Raw genomic sequence first — 19,273 nt, forward strand, 5'->3', positions numbered from 1 at the left:
GAGTGGGATCATAAAGAAAGCTGGGTGCCAAAAAATTGCTGCTTTCAAACTGTGGTGCTGGAGAAGACTCTTGAAATCCCCTTGGACATCAAACCAGTTGATCCTAAAGAAAATCAACCCTGACTATTCACTGGAAAGACTGATGCTGAGGCTGAAACTCCAAAACTTTGGCCACCTAATGAGAAGTGCTGACTCAGTAGAAAAGACCCTGATGCTGGGAAAGGCTGAAGCAAATAGAAGGGGCAGTAGAGGATAAGGTGGTTAGACAGCATCACTGACTCAAAGGACATGACATTGAGAAAACTCCAGGACATACTGGGGTGCTGCAGTCCAGGGGATCACAATGAATCGAACTTGACTTAGTGAATGAACAATAACAACAAGTTTCAGAATGAGGCTTCTGCTGAAATCATAAAAAGATTATGACTACTATGATAAAATTGCCTGGAAGCTGAGGTTTTCTGACCAATTTGGCATACCATCAAGTAATACAGTAATACCCCTAGAACCCTTAGGCTGAGATGATATAAGTATTACTTTCACACACTCTCCCAGCAACACCCTCTTCCAACACCCTCTTCCAACAACACAAGAGACAATTCTACACAAGGATATCACCAGATGGTTAATACTGAAAACAGATTGATTATATTCTTTGCATGCAAAGATGGAGGAGCTCTATACAGTCAGGAAAAATAAAACTGGGAGCTGACTGTGGCTCAGATCATGAGCTCCTTACTGCTAAATTCAGACTGAAATTGAAGAAAGTAGGGAAAACCACTAACCAATCAGGTATGACCTAAATCAAATCCCATACAATTATACAGTGGAAATTACAAATAGATTCAAGGGATTAGATCTGATAGACAGAATGCCTGAAGAACTATGGACGGAGGTTCGTGACATTGTACATGAGGTGGTGATCAAGACCATCCCCAAGAAAAAGAAACACAAAAAGGTGAAATGGTTCTCTAAGAAGGTATTCTAAATAGCTGAGAAAAGAAAAGAAGGTAAGAAAAGGAAAGACATAAGCATCTAAATGCAGAGTTTTGAAGAATAGCAAGGAGAGATAATAAAACCTTCCTCAGTGATCAGTGCAAAGAAATAGAGGAAAACAATAGAATGGGAAAGATCAGAGATCTCTTCAAGAAAATCAGAGACACCAAGGGAACATTTCACGCAAACATGGGCATAATAAAGGACAAAATTCTATGAACCTTACAGGAGCAGAGGATAGTCAGAAGAGGTGGCAAGAATACACAGAAGAACTATACAAAAAGATCATAATGACCTAGTGTGATACAAAGGTGTGCTCACTCACCTAGAGCCAGTCTTCCTAGAATGAGAAGTCAAGTGGGCCTGAGGAAGCATCACTATGAAAAAAACTAGTGGAGGTGATGGAACTCCAGTTGAACTATTTCAAATGCTAAAAGTTGATGCTGTGAAAGTGCTGTACTCAATATGCCAGCAATTTTGAAAAACTCAGCAGTGGCCACAAGACTGCAAAAAGGTTAGTTTTCATTCTAATCCAAAGAAAGGCAATGCCAACAAATGTTTAAACTACCACACAGTTGCACTCATCTCACATGCTAGCAAAGTAATGCTCAAAATTCTCCAAGCCTGGCTTCAGCAGTATGTGAATCGAGAACTTCCAGATGTTCAAGTTGGATTTAGAAAATGCAGAGGAACCAGAGATCAAATTGCCGACATATGTTGGCTCATAGAAAAATAAGAGAGTTCCAGAAAAATACCTACTTTTACTTTATTGACTATGCCAAGGCCTTTGACTGTGTGGATTACAACAAACTGTGGAAAATTCTTAGAGAGATGGGAATACCAAACCACCTGACCTGCCTCCTGAGAATTCAGTATGCAGGTCAAGAAGCAATAGTTAGAACTGGACAGGGAAAAACAGACTGGTTCCAAATTGGGAAAAGAGTATGTCAAGGCTGTATATTGGCACCTTGCTTATTTAACATATATGAAGAGTACATCATGAGAAATGCCAGACTGAATGAAGCACAAACTGGAATCAAGATTGCCAGAAATACCAATAACCTCAGATATGCAGATGATACCATCCTTATGGAAGAAAGTAAAGAACTAAAATGGCTCTTGGTGAAAGTGTAAGAGGAGATTTAAAAAGTTGGTTTAAAACTCAACATTCAGAAAACTAAGATCCTGGCCTGCAGTCCCATCACTTCATGGCAAATACATGGGGAAACAATGGTAATGGTGAGAGGCTATTTTGGGGGGGCTCCAAAATCACTACAGATGTGACTGTAGTCATGAAATTAAAAGACACTTGCTCCTTGGAAGGAAAGTTATGACCAACCTAGACAGCATATTAAAAAGCAGAGACATTACTTAACCAACAATGGTCCGTCTAGTTAAGGCCATGGTTTTTCCAGTAGTCATGTATGGATGTGAGAGTTGGACTATAAAGAAAGCTGAGCACCGAAGAATTGATGTTTTTGAACTGTGGTGTTGGAGAAGACTCTTGAGAGTCCCTTGGACTGCAAAGACATCCAACCAGTCCATCCTAAAGGAAATAAGTCCTGAATTTTCTTTGAAAAGACTGATGTTGAGCTGAAACTCCAATACTTTGGCCAGCTGATGCAAAGAACTGACTCATTGGAGAGGACCCTGATGCTGGGAAAGATTGAGGGCAGAAGGAGGAGGGAACAACAGAGGATAAGATGGTTGGATGGCATCACTGACTCAATGGACATGAGTTTGAGTAAACTCCGGGAGTTCGTGATGGACAGGGAGGCCTAGGGTGCTGCAGTCCATGAGGTTGCAAGAGTCAGACTCAACTGACTGACTCACCTGAATGGAACTGATGTGAAGAACTGACTCATTGGAAAAGACCCTGGTGATGGGAAAGGTTGAAGGCGGGAGGAGAAGGGGACGACAGAGGATGAGATGGATGGCATCACCAACTCGATATACATGAGTTTGAGCAAGCTCTGGGAGTTGGTGGACAGGAAAGCCTTGCATGCTGCAGTCTATGGGGTCGCAAAGTCAGACAAGACTGAGCGACTGAACTGAAGTGAGTTATTTCACAAGACATTTCTTGGGATAATAAGATATGAGATATAGTTCTTTTTTTTCATCATTATTATAAACAGTCAAAGATATGGTCTACCTCATTTCAGCAAGTATTCTCAAGCACCATTATTTGCAGGCACTCCAGTAGCTAGACACTAGATGTGATTTTGATATTAATAAGAAATCAGAATTTATGTGAAGACTGCTGTATGTAAGGGGACATTTTCAGCATGTAACCAGTATGATATCTTTTAATACTTTTGGTAATTTTGTGAGATAAATAATATTTCTTCTTTCACATATAAGGGAACTGAGACAGAGTATTGAATTGATATCTTTTTCATCATATAGCTAATATTTAAATGCAAGAAGATATCAAGTCTTTGAAATATATGTATTGTCAATATATGAAAAAATATACTATCATGTATAATATATATTGTGATGATACATATAATATAGTATGTGATATATACACATGTATATATATATGATGCATGCATCTTATTTATATACATCTTATGTTTATAAGATGTATATATATGAAATTATTTTGATATATAACATATAGAATAATATATGTATTTTTATACAAAATATTAAAAAGTCTATACATGTGATGAAAACAGAAATATGTACATATTAATATATGCAATACATATTCATTTTTATGTACTATATATATGCTATATTACATATATATTTGTATATACTCATGTATGTGTTACATATATATATATATATATATATGGAAGTAGAGAGAAAAATAGTTCATTGATGGAAGCAAGGATTTTTCATCTATATGGGATGGACATTTAAAAGGTAACATAAAGGAGACATTATTGATATATGGAGAAGAGTTAAATAAAAGTGAGTAGTGGGATAAACCAAACATGGTGAAGGAGAAGAAAAGCTTTAAGATAGAGGTGGAAGTGAGATCCTAAAATATCGTATTGAGTGTTCCAGCCACCTAGAAGCACCTGATGCCTCTGAAAATTTTCTCATGTCTCTCAACCGCCCAATAAAGACACCTGATTAAATTTTCATTTTCCACTTTAACAAGGAAGAGACTTTAGAATTGGTGAGCTCTCAGAGGCATCCAGACTGTACTCAATTCAAGGACAGAAGTGATTTATTCAAATTGCTTTGTGAGTATAGGTAGAAGGGGTTCTAAAGTAAAAGTTTGTTCTGTTGTTTACTTCTTGGGGTAACTGTATTTACACAAAAATGTGGCCAAAGCCATGAAATACTAATATACAGTAAGATTCCAAATGAGACGTGGGGATCATGGCATTTGAATCAGATGTCTGCAGCTTGTGAGGCGTTTGAGCATAGTGCAGATGGTCCTGCAGAAAGAGATTCAGGGGCTCTGATGAGGGTACCCAAATGGCTATCACAGCCTTGGAAATGGAAGCACAGCTGCAGACCAGGAGATGATCCAGGGGGTCTGTCTGAGAGTTAGTCCTTCTGTCATAGGTATTTCCAACAGTGGAGAACTATCTGGGGTACCTGTAATTAGATACAATTTCTTTTGGCATTAGCAGGACTCTTCCTCTGCTAAAGACAACCGTGAACCTTTGCTATGCTCTCTGTAATTGTAATTAATTAATATATCACTCCTAAAAGAAATCAGCCCTGAATATTCATTGGAAAGGACTGATGTTCAAGCTGAAGCTCCAATACTTTGGCCACCTGATATGAAGAACTAACTAACTGGAGAAAGACCTTGATGTTGGGAAGATTGAGGCAGAAGGAAAAGGGAATGACAGAGAATTAGACAGTTGGATGACATCACTGAATCAATGGACATGAGTTTGAGCAAACTCTGGGAGTTAGTGAAGGACATGGAAGCCTGCATACTGCAGTTCACAGAGTCACAAAAACTCAGACATGACTTAGTGATCAAACAACAGCAACAAATATATGCCCTTTCTAAATATTAATAATAGCCACTGTTGTGTGTTTCAACCCTGAAGTCAATGAAATTCTCCTTCAGCACGTGTCTGAATTCATCTTCTTTACTCCATAAAAGAGGATTTGATTTTATCAGTTACTACTACTGAGCAACTTTCTCTTTCACTTTTGCAGCAAGACTCAGTTGCAGTTCAGTAAGACTTTTAAGACAATCATTTATGCCCCATCTTCAAACTCTAGCTCTATGGCACTTGAGGAGTTAACACAGTGAGAAACTAAATTGCTCTGCTCCTTCCATTGTGAATTTAACACTGTCTCCAGGAGTGGGATATCACGGTCACCATCCATATGGTTGGTTGAGGGTATAGGATTCTAGCACACTCATTTTTTTCTCATACAACATTTGGGGGTCTGTAATTTTTCATTATTTTTCTCTATCATCTCCTACTGCTTTAGAATTCTTCATGATTTCTTTTTTTTTTTTTTTTTTCTATTTCTAAACTGGAAATCATTTTCTCTGGGTAGCATTCGTCATTTTTATCCATGTTCCACTGCCGAGAACTCAGTAACACAACCTCACTTATCCAGAAAAAGGAGAACAGGAAATAATTTGATTGTGTGCCTAAAAAAAAGAAAAATGAGTTTGTAATCTCTGCCCCCCAGAGTTTTGTATATTGGTGTGCTTAGGTAAGGCTGAGCAGGAAAACAGAGGTGGGAGCAAACAAAAACCACATACTGGGGCTTTTGATTCAGAAATAGTGATTCATTGATGAGTATATTTATGCTATATGTGTTACCAATTAGGATAATAATGAAATTAAAGAAGTGAGATGCTATTATGACATTTATATGGATAAGTTGCCTTGTTTAGAGCTGTTTCTCCCATATCTGTGACTGTTCTGGCATGCAATGGAAGCTTACAGAAAGTTGTTTAATGAATTTATGTATGTGTGTGCTCATTTAGTCATGTCTGATTCTTTGTGACCCCGTGGACTGTACCCTACCAGGTTTCTCTGTCCATGGATTTCCCAGCTAAGGATACTAAAGTGGGCTGCATTTCCTGCTTCAGGGGATCTTCCCAACCCTGGGATCAAACCCAAGGCTCTTGTGTCTTGGCAGACAGATTCTTTACCACTGCACCAGTGTATAGTACAAAGCTAACAAAATTAAAATAAAAGCCTACACGGACTAGTTATAACAAAGTAACATTATATGACATGTATGCTTATTACTTACCTGTATGTCTAATTACTTTGTACACAATAAAGATGAAGGGTTTGATTATATACTACACAAATTAACATACTGTAATTTTAATTTAATTGCACATAGCTAAAATATGCTCAGTTCTTTCCAATTTGACTGTAGACTACCCTGGGTTAGATAGCATATGGACAGAACACAGCAAAGCCAGCAGAGATTTAATTTACTACACACAGTGTCCTTTTGGGCCAGTTGCCTTGTACCTAAAAGTCATGAAACAGTACTATGTGAAAAGAGAGGCAGAAAATGACAAATTCAACTACTTACATATTCCTTGAAACTGGCCTGGGTGCCCTTCTTGTCTCTTTATGATCAATATGTCTTTTTCTTTTTTCCTCTTTTTGGTTGAAACTAACCATGTGGCTTAAGGGTTTTTTAGTTCCCCACCCAGGGGTTGAACCTGGCCCTGAGCAGTTAGGGTGCAGAGTTCTAACTGCAAGGAAATTTCTGCTGTGATAAACACTGGATGACAATGGAGTCATACAAAAATTGGCACAATTTAGTTTTCATAGCATAAAAAGTGCTTTGAAAGGAGACAGTTCTCGTGTTTAAAATATTCTGAAATTTCACAAACTTCATATTTTTCTACTTTCAAAAATACAATAGTTCTTATTCTGGTTAAATCAAATAGTTTGAGTACTGATTTTCCTTTTCCTTTTCAGGAAAGCTATCATAGTCCTGTCATGGTAACTGGGTAAGAGAATTAAGACATTTGCAGAGGTTAAGGAAGTTAAATGATCAAATGATATATAGTTGTCAAATGTCATATTTTGTATGACACAACTATATCATGACACAATTGTAACAAAATATATTTGCATATATTCAAGTAGATACATATATTTTTAAGCATGAACTATATAAAATTAATTATATTTGACAATTTTTTGCCTATAAAAATGATAATTCCACATGATCCAACCAAATACAGACACACACACAAATATACATACACACTCATTTTTCTGACACAACATATCTTTTTATCAACATTGGCCGGGACAGATGGATTCATTCAACTCAAATTAGTGGTAAAGGAAGACGGAATTTTAAAGTTAAATTAATTTTATGCTGACAGAACTCTTTTGAAGAACATGTTTCTGCTGAATTGCTGCAAGGACCAGATTCACTGTGTCCATAGTTATTTCTGACTGGTTATGTGTTTGGGGATTTTTTTTTTCTCCCTTTCTGTGTCGTTACTGAGAAGTACCACTAATGGTGCAGTAAATTTATCCAAACATTTCCATAATAACTGCTATTTGTTTGGAGATTTGTGATAGGTTTTTAGGGAAAAAATCCTTTACTTATTAGGTATCACCAAAATCTTTCCAAGTAATTTCTGAGACCTTTCAGACACATCTAGTTTCACTGTGAGGCAGAGAAAAGTTCAGCCAGCAGAGGAAACATTGTTTTCAAGCTTTGAGTTTGCTGATTAACTTCTTTTGAAGAAAACATTTTTGTGGGAAAAAAAAATATATTAACAAAATGTCACACAGGATTTCTAGGGCTGGTAGGAGACCCCAAGAAACTAAAACATTTTACATCAGTGTTCAAGTGGTAAAGAATTTGTGGGACACCCGCGTTTGATCCCTAGGTTGGGAAGATCCTCTGGAGAAGGGAATGACTACCCTCTCCAGTGCTCTTCTTGCCTGGAGAATCCCATGGTCAGAGGAGCCTGGCAGGTTACAGTCTATGGGGTTGCAAATAGTTGGACACGGCTAAGTGACTAACACTTTCACTTCATTTTTCATACTCCAGTAAGCTTTTTTTCTTCTTTTTAAAATTAAATTTAGAGGAAAAAAAATAAAGGAAGAGACTTTGCAATATCTTCATTGTTCCTCACATATGTGATTTCTGTTAAAATATCAGCAATAGATGAAGTGCTTGTGTCCCCCAAATCCATATGTTGAAGCCCTAATGGCCAAGGTGATGACATTTAGAAGTGGGGCCTCGGAGAGGTAATGAGGTCATGGGGTGGTGTCCCCTTGAATGGAATTAATGCACATATAGGAAAAGAGAAAGAGCGTGTCTCTCCTCCAGGTGAGAATACAGCCCCAAAGCAGCCAACTTGCAAGCTAGGAGGAAACCTCTCACCACACATTCAATCTGCTAGAGTCTTTCCAGCCTCCAGCATTGCGAGAAATAAATGTTTGTTGCCTCAGTCACCTAGCCTGTAGCATTCAGATATAGTGACCCAAACTAAGACAATTTCCCTTTGAATTTTATATACTCTCACTGCCTAAACTAAGAAGCACAGCCACGACTAAATGATCATCTGTGCAAACAGAATACATAAGTCAACAAAGGGAATGGTGGGAGATCATTGATTGATCATCTTCCTCAAGATTGATCACTTCAGCTTCATTATGTTCAATATTGTGATCCGCCTATGTAAGCACAATGTGAAAAATGCATTGCACCAAAGGCATGAACAGAAAAGCCAACAGGGTATTCTGAGAACTGTAAAATCTTCATGCACATTTTTGTTATCCTGTTTTTTTTGTTTTCAATGTTCTTACCAAGAATTTTTTTCCTACTTTATTCATTTTAAAAATTCCCACTTTAATTGTTTGTACCTATTGTGAAACATACTGATTGCAGTCTAGGACCCTTCTTTTGTTCTGACTCTTTTTACTATTCTATAGTTCCTGATCTCACAGGGTGCACTCTTAAACTTGAATCTTGTAGTAAATTTGACACTTCAAATTTACAAGTATACAAGTGAGATCTTGAAAAACAGAGCATTCTATAGCATGAATGACTAGCTCGTATTCTGTGCTCCAGTCCTTTAAACATTCTTTGCATACCCACTATTTTATCATCCCTTTATCATATTTTTCAGCCAACACGCTGACCCTGATAAACCAAGTCTCTGTCTGTTTTGTGTGTGCATCCAAGTAACGGAAGGTATTTCAATAACAGTCTATGAGCTTCATTTTAAAATTATAGCTACAAATCCCGTGTGCCTTCAACAGTGCCAATCAACATTACTAAAATTTCCTGATTAAGTGGTTCACCACATCACTGAGAAAATTATATTTTCTTTCACATCATCATCTCAAAACGTCAACAATTTATTTCATTATTGACAAAGTAGAAGCAAAGAAAGAAATTTCATAGTACCACCACTAAATATACCAGCATATAATCATCTGTCTTAGCACAGTTGGATTTTCCCTTCATCCCAATAAACAAACTATTATTATTTATATTAAAACCATGTTGTATTTGAAATTGGTATTCCATTCTTTCTTGTCAGCTCTAGGAACTGGTTATTCAAAGATCTCCTTTCTCAATGTATCTTATATATTATTCTTGCTTAAAGATCATTCTCTCTGGCCTAAAATACCTTAAACAAAACAAAGCAAAAACAAGCAAACAAAAAACAATGTCCATTGTCTCCAAGTAACCTCTAGTGCTTCTCCATATCCCTTTTCTTCTTTAGAGTAAAAATTACTGTAAGAGTTATATATAGTCATTATTTTCCCTTTATTTCCATTTGGTTTTTTCCACATCAAACCTGTCTCTCCTCCAAAACCATTCATGTCAAGGTGAAGTTGAGCTTCCATGTTAGCAAACACAATGGTCAATGTGAAATCTTTGTTCTAGACTTAATGTCAGTTGCACTAAATTTTCTTTTCACAGTTTCCAATTGATATAATCAGAAAATATAAAATCAAAATTGGACTTTTAATTTAAACTGCAATTTTAAAAATTGTATTGTTAAAATATGTCCAGTAATCTTTCTTTTTTTTTTTATTTCATTGTTGAACCAATGATAAATATTCTTTCATAAAACTAGTTCACTGAAACACTCAGTCCTTAGTGGATGAGGAATTCAAATTCCAAGCCTGAATGGGGCTTTTACTTCAGGAAGAAGTACATGTTTAACCATGGAGTTTTGCCTTACTCATGCGTGAGAGAAAAATCTCTGTCATCTATGTATTTATATCTATCTATCTATCTATATCTTGGGGATATTTGTTTTAATAGTAATGAGGCAAACAAATAGCTCCCTGAGAATGTTACTTTTTATTTCAAACCTGAGAAAAGGTTTTTATGCTTGTATATTATTTCTAATAAAAATTTAAATTGATTGAAATTATCTCTCCTGCTATTTAAAGCTTGTTAGCAAGAGCTAAACAAATTAATAAAAATGTTTAGAATCAAGGAACTTCTATTATATGTTCAGAAATCCCTGAGGCTAGAACACTGTGAATGAAGTTATTACATAATAAGTTTTATTTAAACTTTAAATAAATACACATTGGGATTCACTATTACCAATATAAATCCTATGTTTCAATCACTTATTTAAATTATTTTGTATCCTAATATAGGATTTCCTATTGCGCTCAATATATACTGTGTTTTTATCATTTAAGGTTGTGGATTTTCTCATGTTTTGAAAAATTTTGAAAACACAGAGATACACAATATATATGGATATATATAAAAAAACAACATAACTACCATGTAAATTTAAAGTCATGCTAATGTTTTATCATTATGATTTTAAGAAGCAATTACTTGTATATAAAATTTAAGTAGTTTTGGACTTCAACCAATGGAAATCTGACATGTTCACTGTATTTGGTAAATTACAGAGAACTTTTAGAAATTCACATAAAAATATTTTACCTCATACATGTTGCTATGTAACTTTTTTACTTAAATTATGCTTATGGCTCTTGTCTATTATTTCATCTAGTTCTTTAATAGTGCTGTTTTATATAAAACTGTATAGTTATCATCCTCCTAATGGATACTCAGTTTATTTCCGGGGTATCACTCTCTCAATGTTCCATTAAATTAAATACCAAAATAGGTTTTCAGAGATCTTATAATAAATAAGAGAAAAATGCTCAGCAATCAAAAATGTTAGAACAAAATGTTGAATGAAGCCATACTAGGCAAGTATGAATGAAAACAGGAGAATAACATTCTTGAAATCTATCAAACTAAATTTTAAAGCAAAATATATCACATGGAAAACAGAAATGTAATGCATAATAATAGTAAAAGAAACAATAGAACAAGACATGTCCATCATAAAGTAGTTTAGTTAATTATATATATATATATATATATATATTTACAATATAGTATAGAGGGAAGAGTATGCAAGTCATCAGATTTAACTGATCAATCAAGCAAACAAGTAGAAATATTGAAGATCTGAAAAATAGCATTAATAAATCCAAAGTGTTGCATACACAGGATACAGGATTGTACATTTTAAACACACATGGAATTTTTTTTTTGGCTTTTTTTTTTCATTTATTTTTATTAGTTGGAGGCTAATTACTTTACAATATTGTAGTGGTTTTTGCCATACCTTGACATGAATCAGCCATGGATTTACGTGTGTTCCCCATCCCGATTCCCCCTCCCACCTCCCTCTCCACCTGATCCCTCTGGGTCTTCCCAGTGCACCAGGCCCAAGCACTTGTCTCATGCATCCAACCTGGGCTGGTGATCTGTTTCACCCTTGGTAAAATACATGTTTCGATGCTGTTCTCTTGAAACATCCCACCCTCACCTTCTCCCACAGAGTCCAAATTCTGTTCTGTACATCTGTGTCTCTTTTTCTGTTTTGCATATAAGATTATCATTACCATCTTTCTAAATTCCATATATACACACATGGAATATTAAGGAAAGTAGAATACAGTTACAGTGATAAGGGAAATCTCAATGGCCATGAAAGAATCAAGTCATAGCAATGATATGTGCTGAGGTTCATGGGGTCGCAAAGAGTCGGACATGAGTGAGTAACCGAACTGAACTGAACTGAGGATGTTACAACTAAATCAGAAAGAAGTGTTTGGGGTGTACACATTTGTATACATAAGAAAGGCATATTAAATAAAACATTGTTTTTAAATATGTTCAAAAGGGGTCTAAGAAACAGAACACAATGGCAATGAAAATCTTATACATCATAATTCTGAGACAGTTGAGCCAGTGCTTAGAGAAATTTAGAAGTTTAAATATAGTTATTAAGAAATGGAAAAGATTACCCCACTCCTAGGATTACACCCTGAGGAAACAAAAATTGAAAGAGACACATGTATCCCATTGTTCATTGCAGCACTGTTTACAATAGCTAGAACATGGAAGCAATCTAGATGTCCATCGACAGATGAATGGATAAAGAGGTTGTGGTATATATGCAGAATGGAATATTACTCAGCCATAAAAAGGAACACATTTAAGTCAGTCTAATGGGGTGGATGAACCTAGAACCTATTATACAGAGTGAAGTGAGTCAGAAAGAGAAAGATAAATACTATATTCTAACACACATATCTGAAATCTAGAAAAATGGTATTGAATAATTTATTTACAGGGCAACAGTGGGGAAACAGGGATAAAGAATAGACTTATGGATATGGTGAGAGGGGAGGAGAGGGTGAGCTGTCTGGAAAGAGTAACATGGAAACTTACATCACCATATGTAAAATAGAGAGCTGTATATTTCAGGAAACTCAAGCAGGGGCCCTGCATCAACCTAGAGAGATGGGAGGGAGTTTCAGAAGGGAGGGGATATATGTACACCTATGGATGACTCATGTTGAGGTTTGACAGAAAATAGCAAAATTCTGTAAAGCGATTATCCTTCAATAAAAAATAAAATAATTAAAAAAAAAAGAAATGGAAAAGTGTCAGGAAGCATTTAACAAGAGGCTTCCTGTGTGCTGTATTGGATCTGTCAGGAACCCTCTGGCCCTTATTAATTCCTGAATATTCAGAAATTAAGAGGAGAGGCACGCCTTTCCCGGGGCTGAGGAATCCAGGCATTTCTCATTACAGTGATAAGTACCCTCTTCCTTTTTATGAACTATACAGTAAAAAGTGATTGCAACTCTCTCTTTGATAGGGTCATCTTATGTTTTGTAAGTCTGGAATTTTAATCCTTCTCTTTGCTGAGAATAACTACCTTGTAAGACAGTATATATGCCCAAAAACACCATGTTGATTAAAACACCTTTGCTCCATCAGAGCTTTGGTCCCTGTATCTGTCTGTCTTTCTTTCTTTCTCTTCTTCTCTTTCTCTTTCTCTCTCTATTTCTGGCTGATTCCCTGGAGCGCGGAAGCCGGCTGCGTAACCCAGGGAATATTAGCTTCTTTACTTCTTTCACTCACTCATCCTCGACTCCGGACCACCAGGTTCTGGTCCATTAAAGGAGCAACAGAAAAGATTAAAAATAAGCCAAGCATTTTCCCTGGAGGCAAATTCTCAGAGAAGAAAAACAAAAACAAACAACAAAGAAAAATGAAAAATTTAATAAAATAGATATCAAAGTAATAAGTTTAATCAAATTGAATTTGTTATTAAATGTACAAACTTACATTTCTAACAAGACTGATTATGAGAAGCTTTTACTACACGAGGAGCAGAAAGGGCTCTTTTTGATTTACATTCATTATAAAACAAGGCTAACATAAAATATTTTACATCCTAAGGAAATCTTTCAATGGATAACTTTATTATCAGGAACAGGGGAAGTACTTTCAGTCCCAGTGCTGCTATTTAACGCAGCACTAGAGGCTCTGGACAATGCTATTGAAAAACAAAAGAAATACTACTAATAGATATGTGCTGAATGGATACAGAAAAGATGCCATATTTGTAAATAGCCTATGATCATCTATTTTGAAAAATGAATATAATTAACAACACACCTGTTGGAACTTAGATATAATTCAGTAATTTTGTCAAAGAAACAATTAACCTTTAGAAAGTCAACACTTTCTTTTAATCATCAAACACCAATGAAGAAATATAGAAACAAGTTGGCATTTACAATATCTACAAACCAATGAACGTGAATAATTATCCAAGTGTACCCACATCTCTCTGGGGCTTCCCAGGCGGCTCAGTGGGTAAAGAATCCACCTACAATGCAGAAGACAAACGAGACACAGGTTCAGTCCCTGGGTCCTGAAGATTCCTTGGGGGAGGAAATGACAACCCACTCCATTATTTGTGCCTGGAGAATCCTATGGACAGAGGAGCCTGGCGGGCTACATTCCATAGGGTGGCAAAGAGTCAGACAGGGCTGAAGCTGCTAAGCATGCATGCACACACTCCTATCTTTATAAAGAAAAAATTTAAATCCCAACAAAGAGTGTTAAATGACTAAATGGAGAGATCACGCTTGCTCATGCATAGGACAGCTTAACTAACACAGTCGCTAATCTTCCCATTATATATATATATATATATATCTGTGATAAAATCAAAATAGCATTTGAATATTTTTAAAATACAAGTAAATTACACTAAACTGTGAAATGAGTAATAAAAATACACAAGCAACTGAATACATTTCACTAAGAAAACTGATGAATGAGGCTTGCCCTAGCAGATACTGATACTGTAAAAATGATATCAATAATAAACTTAAAACCATCATGTCTCTTGAAAATCATTAAGCAAGAAAATGGAATGTATAGATATCTCAGAGCTAGACTTTTATATAGAAATGAGAACTTACATGGTAAAAGTTGTTCCATGGATAATCAGGTAAAGAAAGATTGTTATGGAGACTGTTGAGAATATGATAAATAACATGGAGAAGAAAACCAACCAACCAAACCAACAAAAATAAAACTTGATCCTCGTCTACTAGCAAATGAAGAGCAGACAAGAATGAAGATGCAATTATGAAAATTAAAATTATAACATAAGTAAAATAAGTTATTGACAAAAAAAATATTTGTGAGTCAGGATTGGGTGGAAAAACTTCTTAGGTAAGAGTTCAAAATTACAAAAAATATAAGAAAAAGAGTTGGGAATAGCCTATTAGACCAAAATCAATATATGTATTCAATTATACAACAAAGTCATTAAATAATGAAATGGGGAAGGTATTTGCAATGCCTCAAATTGACTTTGTAAACTGAATCCTCATATATGTCCACAAGGGGACTCAAAGAAGTTCACTGGAATATTATTCATGGTGTAAAGCAACATCAGACAGAAGCTAAGATCAATGCAGTAAATGTTCCATAACAACAAGGATGAATCTTAAAAAAAAAAAAAAAAAACTAATGCAACATGATGCTGGAGATGATATTCCACTTAACATCAGTACAGAGCATAACAATATATATCTGCCTAGTACACAAATAGAATAATATGCATTGAAACCTTCAAAATGGTTCTTAAAAATAGAATGGTCAAAATATTTCCTGGGACAATCAGGGACTACATTAATATATATACATAGACTGACCATAACTTCAAGACTGTAGTGTTAATTATTCAGGAGTGATTCATTTGGTTCTCAAACATCAAAAGGTTTATTGGCATCCAATATTTAATAATTTAAAAACTTAGTTGATGTACACTTTATATTCAAAAACTCCATGTATTTAATATATGAAATTTGATGAGTTTGGACATATGCATACCTATGAAACCATTGACACAATCACAGTGATAGCCATATCTATCAACTCAAAAAGCTAAGTGTTTCTTTGTTTATTTTGAACTTTTGCTGTTATGTTATTGATTTGTCATTATGTTATTGTTTTTGAGTTGGGAGAACATAAAACATGAGATCTACCCTTTCCCCAAAATTTTATGTGCACAATAGAACATTGTAAACTATGCATCCTATGTTGTACACATTTCTAGATCTCATTCATCTTGCATAACTAAAATTTTATACCCAATGAACAACTCCTCATTTCTCCCTCCCTCCAGCCACTGGCAACTACTATTCTATTCTGTTTATTAAATGGAAGAAAGAGAGAGGTGATATTATATGTGAGGCAATTTGAGAAGATATAAGTTACTATTTTGGCCAGTAGGATAGATTTTATTCAGAAAATAAATAGATTTCAGGGAAATTAATTTTCCAGACACCATGCTTTTTGCCAGTCTAGTCACAAGGAAAGAATAGTTGCCAAGATGATGAGGAACAGGGCAAAATGCTTTGGAAGCCAGGTTAATACAGCTAGAGCAAAAAATGCTAGACTGAGGTGCACACAGGTAATGGAAGAGTGGACAGAAGTGATGCTTTCCCAAAACAATTTTATGTCTGCAGTTAAAGTTGTGTGTGTATGTGTGTATAGCTGTGAGTGTATGAAGTTATATGTATCTGTCATCTACGTATCTACCTATGTACCTATTTATACCATGTATCTATGACAATTTATCTTAATAAATAACACTGCCTTGCCCTTTCTTTTTGTCTTATGGGAAAACAACCCAATCAAGAAGTGGGCCAAAGAACTACATAGACACTTCTCCAAAGAAGACATGCAGATGACTAATAAAGACATGAAAAGATGCACAAAAATCACTCATTATTAGAGAAATTCAAATCAAAGCCACAATGAGGTATCATCTCAGACTGGTCAGAATGGCCACCATCAAAAAGTCTGCAAACAATAAATGCTGGGGAAGATGTGGAGAAAAAGGAACCCTCTTACACTGTTGGTGGGAATGCAAACTGGTACAGCCACTATGGAGAACAGTGTGGAGATTTCTTAAAAAACTGGAAAGAGAACTGCCATATGACCCAGCAATCCCACTGCTGGGCAAACACACTGAGGAAACCAGATCTGAAAGAGACACGTGCATCCCAATGTTCATTGCAGCACTGTTTACAATAGCCAGGACATGGAAGCAACCTAGATGTCCATTGGCAGATGAATGGATAAGGAAGCTGTGGTACATATACACCATGGAATATTACTCAGCCGTTAAAGGGACCATGTTTGAATCAGTTCTAAGGAGGTGGATGAAGCTATAGCCTATTATACAGAATGAAGTAAGTCAGAAAGAGAAACACCAATACAGTATATTAATGGACGTATATGGAATTTAGAAAGATGGTAACAATGATCCTTTATGCAAGGCAGCAAAAGAGACACAGATGTAAAGAACAGACTTTTGTACTCTGTGGGAGAAGGTGTGGGCAGGATGATTTGAGAGAACAGCATTGAAACATGTATATTACCATATGTGAAATAGGTGACCAGTGCAAGTTCAATGCATGAAGCAGCGCACTCACAGCCGCTGCTCTGGGACAACCCAGAAGGATGGGGTGGGGAGGGAATTGGAAGGGGGTTTCAGGACGGGGGCACACGTGCATCTGTGGCTGATTCCTGTCGATGTATGGCAAAACCCATCACAATATCGTAAAGTAATCATTCTCCAATTAAAATACATTAAGTATTAAAAAAAAAAACTCTGCTTTGGGTTTTTTGTTCTTGTATATCTAAAAAACAATGGAATCCAATTCCTAGGATGTGAGTTACAAACTAAACACAAGAGAAGTTTTCATAATGAAATCAGAGAAAAAAGTAACAAAACATTATTTTAGAAACATAGTTCCTTGAATGCTGTTTTTCAATATTTATAAAAAGCCTCTGCTTTGCATTGCTTTTGTGTTCTGAACACTGCTGAATCCTATTAAAAATGTATGTATATTGATGCATTTTATTTTCCACTGCCACTTATATGACCTCATTCATTGTAATTTATAAAATTCACAATGATATAATATGCCAAAATGCATAAAGTGAGCTAAATTGTATCTTTATCCAAACTGTAATTTCTTTTCCCAATTAAATAATTTTATTGAACAAAATACATGGAATAATTTATAAGCCAATAAAATTATAAGAATACAAAATGTGATCAGCATAATTATATAACTTCTTTGGAATACAGTCTCTAATATTTTCTAATCCATTGAGAATTACCAAAATTTACTTTCAGTTATAAAGGCTGATGTTTTAAATTTTCTGGTATGTTATATAAATGCTATTTAATACTTGGCCAACTTAAATAGCATCCCACTGAAATTTCATTCCTTGGAGGTTACCAGTGTGGACCACCAAACTCCAGAGAAACAAATGCTTCTGGCAGTGACATAGGCCCAACCCTTCCTCTCATATGCTGCCCCGTTAAGCATAAAGAGCATCACAAAAATGGACTGATTTCTAACTATAGGTAGAGCATTGGAATGTGAACATCTTTCACCCATCAGGTACCAGAAAAAAAGCAAAGATTTTTCTCTCAAATATCATGATTAAAAATTCATAACTGGTGGTCCTGCAAATCTGTCTAAAAACTCACTTGCTGGTCCTGTGACTCTGTCTCCTGTTTCACCAGTGCTTGGAGGGAACGCACCCAGCATGCCCCTTGCCCCAGTTTCTGACCACCCTCCAACATTTTGTCCAGTCGCAGCCTTCAGAATCAGTCACTCAGCGGTCCGTAATCACCTGGACTAGTCAACACCATTGGTTGACCTTAACCCCTTATAGCCGATTAACTGTGAACTCTCAGCTTCATCAGAATTATTCCATCGAGCTGGAAGCTGCCATCAGTCATGTGGTCAACATGCGTGGCTCCTATACCACCCTATCTCTGGGCTTCTATTTCAACCGTGACGATGTGGTTCTGCAGGTGTGGGCCACTTTTTCTGCGAATCGGCCAAGGAGCAGCAGGAAGACGGGCAGTGCCTCTTCAAACTGCAAAACCAGCACAGCAGCCGCGCCCTCTTACTGGATATGCAGAAGCCATCTCAAGATGTGTGGGGGTAAAACCCAGGACGCTACAGGAACCGCCCTTCCCGTGGAGAACCAGAACCATGCCCTTTTGGGTCTGCGTGGCCTGGGTTCTGCCGTGCAGTCCCCCACCTCTGTGACTCCTGGAGAGACACTTCCAAGATGAAGAGGGGAGTCTCATCAAGAAGATGGGTGACCTCTTCAGATGACTGACCTCCACAGTCTAGCTGGTCTTCAGGCTGGGTTGGGTGAATATTTCTTTGAAAGGCTCACCTTCAAGCACAGCTAGGAGCCTCTGAAGTCCAGTGGCCCTTGAGGAGCCCCCCTAATGTCAGGGCTTCTTCCTGAAGCCCCCCTCTGAAGCCACTAGGCAGCGTCTTAACACACCAGAGCCTTCTCCAAAATCTTGCACCAAATGAAAACAATAAAGCTTCTTTTATAGCAAAAAAAGAAAAACAAGTCCTTAAATCTTTTTGCTTAATTTTACTTGTGAAATGGACTTCTGTACTTA

The 19,273-nt window shown here is 36.3% G+C and overlaps 1 pseudogene; it reads left to right on the plus strand.

Annotated features, from left to right (window-relative positions):
* The window catches only part of LOC133065894 (ferritin light chain-like), a 104,067-nt pseudogene extending 85,016 nt beyond the window's left edge, over positions 1–19,051 (plus strand).
* The last annotated feature ends 222 nt before the right edge of the window (positions 19,052–19,273 follow it).

Source organism: Dama dama, chromosome 12 (genome assembly GCF_033118175.1).
Source record: "Dama dama isolate Ldn47 chromosome 12, ASM3311817v1, whole genome shotgun sequence".
In the NCBI taxonomy this organism is placed as follows: Eukaryota; Metazoa; Chordata; class Mammalia; order Artiodactyla; family Cervidae; genus Dama; species Dama dama.